The sequence below is a fragment of the Anarrhichthys ocellatus genome, unplaced genomic scaffold (assembly GCF_004355925.1).
Source record: "Anarrhichthys ocellatus isolate YVR2014 unplaced genomic scaffold, GSC_Weel_1.0 scaffold24, whole genome shotgun sequence".
Lineage (NCBI taxonomy): Eukaryota > Metazoa > Chordata > Actinopteri > Perciformes > Anarhichadidae > Anarrhichthys > Anarrhichthys ocellatus.
The window spans coordinates 2,255,726-2,263,170 of NW_022280054.1; positions in this window are offsets into that span (position 1 = coordinate 2,255,726).

A 7,445-nucleotide genomic window follows, 5' to 3' on the forward strand; every position below is an offset into this window, starting at 1 on the left:
TTGGTTCTTCCATGTAACCTGTCGCCACATATAGACCAATAAAGTGTAATATCGTTTATTTTATCAAAATAGTGGATCCATAGTGGATTGTTGACTCATCTAACGATATAATGCAACATAATACCACAATACCACAAGCTTGTGCCTCACAAATGACATCAGATTTAAGTCAACATCTCTCTAACTGTCTGTACAGTCTCCAGAGTATTTGTGAGAAGATATATTGCTATTACATTGCTTAAACACAATTATGGGGAGAGAAAACCAGGCTGTGGACTTTTCTTTCAAGTCAAGAGTTCCAGGAGTTGTTGTCATCAACCCTTGCAGGTCTATGAGTCATTACATTTCAAGCTCAAGATTTGCTGGCATGTATTTAACTCAAACCAGCTCCTGTCCTCAGCGTCTCTTAGGTGGTCCTACAAGAGCACTTCCAGCACACAGCGTGTTACATGTGACCCTTTAAAAGGGTGCCTGTCATCATTAAGATAAGAGGCAGTCTCTCAAACATGCTTTAGCTCAACAAAGTGCTGCCTCTTTGGCACACTCATGTCTTTTGCACCTCCGTCTGCCTTCTCCATCATGCTCTTCTCTCTATCTGTTCTGCTCGTATCACTGCCCTTGTCCTCTTAACTCTGCCGTCTCTTTCTGTGGGACTTTTTTATGGCCCCCCCTCCCCAACATTCCTCACTCTTTAGTCCACCAGAGTCCAAATTCAATGTCAGACTGGAACTTTCCAACTAGGATTCAGGTCACAATTTCAAATCTTATGAATATCCCTGCCGGTTGGGAGATACGGTTGTTTCCAATCAGCTCGCTTCCTTCTTCCGCTCCATAACACACCCGGTTATCTGCCACAGAAAGTGTCAGCTATTTTAGGATGCGTGCGATATTCATCCTCTATACATGTGTCACTTCCTTGAATTTTTGTTACATTGCAAAACAAAAAAGGGAGGGGAAAAAAAAGTTTTGCTCCCTGCACACAAATCCGGTGTTCAACGTTTTTTTTAAAGATTCACTCTTGTCAAAGTAAAACAGTTTCCCATTCTTCCCACTGTATGCTTTGCAAGTCATCAAGGAAACAACTGAGTAAACACTATCTTGCATTAAATGCCGTGTAACACCAACAAATACACTGACAAATTCTAACAGCCACTTACTGTCTTTGTTTAGTTGACGTCTAGAGGAATAATATAAAGACTCTGAAAAACAAGAGTGTGAGAAACTCAAACAGACAGGGAGAGGCTGTCGCACACTGAGAAGTAGCGATATCACAGGAGGGAGGGTGGGAGGGTGGGAGGGAGGGAGTGTGAGTGAGGGCCAAGTTGCGAGATCTATTTTTACATCCCATTTCAGAATGAGATAGTGTCCTTCTCTCACACCTCCCGCTGTGGAGGAAGCTAATGCAGGCCTATTTAATTAGACGTTGGCAGATTGTTGAGCCAACACTGTAATCCAATAGAACGTCGCACCACTATGGGGTCCTGCCTCCTCCGATGCCTCCTTGGCCCCATAATGCAGCTCAGTCAGCTCCTTCGCATTTTTTGTCTGCCCTTCTCTCAGCTTGTGACATCAATTTACATTAGCCTGCATTGAAACAAGATGCATTCTTCCCACCAGTGACTCACCCAAACACACACACACACACACAGCCCACTCAACCGACTCCTTCCAGTTGAACTTGACATGGTCCCCCACCATTACACATTACCTTTCATGCTCATCGTATTAGATGCCTATAATAAGGCATGTGTGCATGAGTGTGTGTGCTTGTGTGTGGTTCTTGTATGTATTTATCTTCCAGCCCGGGGACGGCGACTTGCATGCACTTGCCTGAGGAGTAAATTACCATAGCTATACAGCTGTCAATACTGCTGTATCAGTGAAGGGACACAAGTGGCAGGATCAATGAAAACATCTGAATAAGATGCTCCGGATGACAGACACTTTCCTGCTTTAAGATTCTATTACTGCTCAAGCACTTGACCTCTTACTCCCATATTCTGCTGCCCCAAAGACTTCTTAATATACAGGAGGGTATAACTACTAGTTGCATAACTACTCAGTCCAATGTTACAATCTCACGTGACATTGACAACCCAGTATTACATTTTTAATCGTATAAGGGTTCATTCAAACACCCGACAGAACTCAGTGAATGTAACTAAGTATATTTACACAAATCTGACTTTAGTTGAGTAGCTCCATTTGATGCTACTTTATACTTCTGTTACTGCTTAATATTTGACAATGAGCTTATATGATGCATTGATTAAACTACCCAAATATAAGATTGTTCAAATTGGCTCCACCTCGACCAACAACAGTAGAATGCTACTCACACATTATGTCATTAATATAAATAATAATGTAATATCAGTACATTGGTTATTTTCATGCATTAGGAGTCCTTTTACTTTGAGGACATTTTGCTAATAACACATTCATACTTTTAAAAAAAATGGCATTTTGAATGCAGCTAGAGTATTTTCTGATTGTAGCATGTTGCTACTTTGAACAATACAATAAATAAAACTAAACAGTCCAAATTTAACATAAATCAACTTCACAACATCATAATAATTCTGTCACATTTTCAGTTCCATTGGCTGCTTCCCATAATAAACTTTGCCTGCTGACCAGTTTTCCTATAATAGTTGTAACATATTGTTCATGTTTACAGATTCCTATAGGACACAATCAACATGCATTTCTCATGAAGTTATGATGTGTTTGAATGCAACTGCCGAATGAAAAAGTGTAAGTAGATTGCAGCCGGCATATCCATCATGGAGTTGTATGTTTTCTAACATCAGTAAGATGTATTGATTTTTGTACTGCACATACTCAGATTTATGGCTATGTGAAAACAACTAACGGCTTTATGAGTATAACATTTACAGTACGCAGGTGATTGATGCTTGTACTGAAAACCAGGGGCTATTTTCCATCACATCTAAACTTTGCCTTGACCACACACACACGTCTGTCACCAGTTCAGAGAGCATTCGAATGCGGTCGACTAGATATATAAATGGTCATAAATGCTTCCCTGGACAGAATGTTGAAAAAGCATTTAACCCCAGAATGGATGATCCTGGACCTCCCCGGATTTAGCCACATTAAAAAGACACTTGAGCATCCTGATATAAATATTGGGTGATTTGTCTGCTTTTTTTTGTCCTATCGTGACATTTTAAAGTGACATTTTGTAAACTTCAGACAGCGTGAATACAATCAATATGAGATGAGTTAGGCCTGTGTTTCCAAGAGGCTTTTTGTAATTTAAGAGTCTGTGTACAAACATCTGATGATTGAAAAGCAAGTACTCGATTATACTCACACACAGATGATTGGATCTTACTAGCTTGTAAATACAGAGCGGCATGGGCCAAATGTGTAACATTTACTGTGTGCCCCTCATCTCTCTCTCTCTCTCTCTCTCTCTCTCTCTCTCTCTCTCTCTCTCTCTCTCTCTCTTTCTCTTTCTCTCTTTGCATTTCATTTTTTTCCTCTTTTTCTTTGAGATCACAATACACACAGAGGAAAGTGTGTATTGACACCACATTGGGTCTACAACGCACTAAATGTCCCCTTTTTTTTCCGGTGGAAACAATGAAATCCCCTCAGAGCTACTAATGCCCACGGGTCTCAACACATACACCCTTGTTATGTCTTCTTCCCAGGGCAGGGAGTTATACATTATGGTATCTCCCTAATCCGCCAACCAGCTGCAACTGGAAATGAATTAATAACAAATAAAATGCACCCAGTACATAAAAATGTGTAGATTGCCCTGGGGCACCTAAACAGGAAACCGTGAAACAATTAGACTTCTTGTTTTGTTCTGACCTCTGTTTTGTTTTGTTCTACTTAGCTGCTGAATAGAAGGAGCTGGAGATGGAGACTGTTGTTTTTCTCTGTCTGTAATCACCACGGTTAAGCCTCCCTGGTCATAGCAGGGGTCAAATCTGTGTGAACACCCACTTTTCATCCTACAGTGAAATTAAATACAGTGTTACAGTCGAGCTCTATGAATGCTGCAATTCTCCGCTGACTGCAACCCACACCAAGCGCTGCGGTTAGCCACCCAGGCCTATATGGTGCACGCATGTGATAACAGGCAGCGATATGGCGTCCTAATTGCTGGCCTGAGTGCTATTGGAGGGAGTTTTCAGCAGGTTTTCTTTTTCACTTTCGCTCCAATTGATGTCTTTGAAGTTGGTCTTTTATCTTGCCGTTGCTCCTGATGGCTGTTGTCTTTGGTGCAGTGCTGTGTGTGCGCCCCTGCTCTTTGAGCACTCCTAACATGTAACAAAGGCAAGCCCTTTGAGAGAGAGAAGAAGAAGAGAAAGGGAGCTTTCTCACTATACTTTCTCACATAGATCCGTACACGCACAAGCGTGGATACACACAGTGTATACAATCACATTTAGCCACAGCCCTTCACATGCAGAAAAAGTGCCTCGGCTGTCAGTTAAAAACTCTGTGTGATTGTTAAACGTGCCCTAATTTGATAAAGGGCCAAGTGCGGGAAATGAGAGAGTGTATTTGTCTCCGGGGTTGTAGTGAGGGTAAATATAGCAACAAGACAGCACCAGTTGATATGAAGGATTCCATGGTGTGGAGTGCTGTTGTGACTCACCAGGCTATGAAGATCTGTGTGTGTGTGTGTGTGTGTGTGTGTGTGTGTGTGTGTGTGTGTGTGTGTGTGTGTGTGTGTGTGTGTGTGTGTGTGTGTGTTTAAACATTTGGATTTATATGTCCAATGTTGCTTTCATTCATTTGATGAACTTGAATAGAATTGGCCCACTCTCGACTCCTCCAAAACGGTGTACAATAATCCATTACAACAGAGAGAGAGAGAGAGGGAGTTTGTTTGAGTTGAGGAAGGAGGGAGAGACCAGAGGAAAGCACGGAGCGGGGCGAGAGGGAAAGACAGTGAGGAAGAAGCCAGAGCGAGGGAGCCTGCATGGTCGGCTCCCGGCTGGCTGCGTGGGTGTGTGTGTGAGTGTGTGTGTGTGTGTCTTCAAGAGTGTGTTGAGAGGAGAGAGAGAGCGCTGGTCGTCTCCATGTCTAATCAGGAGAACACTTGTGTGTCCCCGTCTCATTGTCTCCTGGGCCCCTCAGGGCGGAGGCCCGCCGCTCCGCCGCTGCACCTCAGGACATGCTGATAGCTGGCGGTCCGAGCCACAAGGGCAGGATTTAAGACATTAAAATTGTAGTCATGAAGAAGTGCACAAAAATGTTTAAAACTCTGTTGTGTAAATTGCAAAAAAATTGAGACGGTAGTAAAGGCACAGACTCTGTTCGAGGTGAGTTCTTCAGGATACACTGCATTATGGAAATTTAATTATCCCTTCATAAAATCACTGTTTTCATTATTTCACCATACAGGAATGTCCTTGTGGTGTACTCAATAATAGTGACACTTGTAGTTTATGGCATTTTAGTCAATCTAATACTTCTATAATGATAGTATATGAGATTAGAAAATAATTCCTCAACCTTTAAATCACATTTTTTAATTCCAAAGGGGGATTTGTCATGTCTTGAAACAAAATGAGACGCCTTAGACCCAATTGTTCTCTATGAAACAACTGAATAATAACGTCTGAACAATGTAATTAATGGGACATAACCACTCTGATGAACTTGACCTCATTCTGCGGTCTAAACACAGCCGGTCACACACCACTCCAGGACAGGCGCGCCCCCGACCCCGGTGTTTCTGCTCCTTCGCATAGCAGCGCACGCTCCCGGCTCAGCAGTTTCCCAGTTCCGTCTCCTCCATTACTGGCGAGGCTGTGAATCAATAATTCAATAGTTTTGGCGTCTAAATCCTGCCCCAAACGGCGAGATACACAAACACTCCAGACTCTAGTGCAGACTCTGTGAGATCAGTATTAATTAATAGCTAAAGACATTGTGTTTTGTGTGGAAATATCGGAAGGGGTAATGCGATCCGGATTCCTATAATTATAGGATCCCGTGTCAGGTGTTTATTAAATGTTCAATAGGAGGCGGTTAAGATGTCAGGAAATGAATCAGGCAAATTTGTAAGTCAAGTGAGGCAGGCGTTAGTAAATGATTTTTACAAAGGCCTTGGCTTTGTTTAGCTTTCTGTGCTGCCTTTATATTTTTATGCATAATGCCAAACTTTAGGTCATGACACATAAACTGGCAACATTTTAATACAGCGAAGATGGGCAGGAGGCAGATTTAAGACGGATCATGGGGATTCACAACATCGAGATCGAATACCTTTTATTATGTTGTGTAAAAATAACAAAGTTATATATCTGTATCTCTCAGAGAGAAAGAGAAATACGTGCAAATCTGATAAACACACTAAAACACACAAACACACTGCGGGTATAATTAAATTGAAATGGATCTTTGTTTTATATAATTAATAGGCTGTTGGGGCTAGTTTATCTAGGCTAATTATTGCAAGAATAACATAGTATTAAAATATATTATGTACATGTCAAGTGCTGCAAAACTTTATCTTTGAGCCATTAAACGGCCTCTTTCTCTTCATCCTTTATCTGCCAGTTTTTCTAGCTTGTACTGGAAATTGCCAGTCCTCCTCTCCAAACGCTCCATAACCAAATTATGAATAATGCATCGGTTTGGCATGGGAGCAGCAACAGACAGCCATGTCCTGACTAAACGGGCCTGTCACAACTGTGACGTTATCAAACGACCTATAGCTACAGGCATGAATTATTAAAAATATATTGCCCTCAAAGGTTTACCGTTAGCAATAATAATAACAATAATAATAATTTGGCCAAAGGCCAATTAAGAATGTAAAGAACAATGTCAACTCATTAAAGAAACTTTAGTTAATTTATTATAGGAACGAAAAACATTTTTGTTTAGGTGGATTCACGTTTCACATGTGATGGAAAAAGTAAAACAATTTCATGAGTATTCTCTTTTCTTTTTTTTTAAGAAACCCGTGCCTCAGGTAAGTTCACTTTCACTGATATAAAAACATCAAAATTACATACAGAAAGCACATGATTTTTTAATACACGGAAATAAAGTAAAATACAAAATGAACAAATTCCTCACAAGGCATAAAGCCACTAAATAATAAAAATAATGCATGTTTCTTGTGTATAAACATATTTTACACGTGCCCGTACCGGTTCGCATACAGTTCTCGTGTTACTGTCATTTATTCTTGTGTTCACTGTGTTAAGGATGACACATTTACCCCCCTATGGACACTATAGATCGGGTTATCCTGACCAAAAAAGTTCAGCATAGCCTATGACACATATATTATAATCTCACATTTCTGGTGCGTCGCCTATAGTTCCACCTTTACCAGAGGAGGTCCAAACAAGGTCAAATACAGGCCAAACATTCAAGTGAGAGTTTCCCTTCCTTAGGGAGGGGAGGAAGAGAGGGAGAAAGAGGGGGGGGGGGGGGGG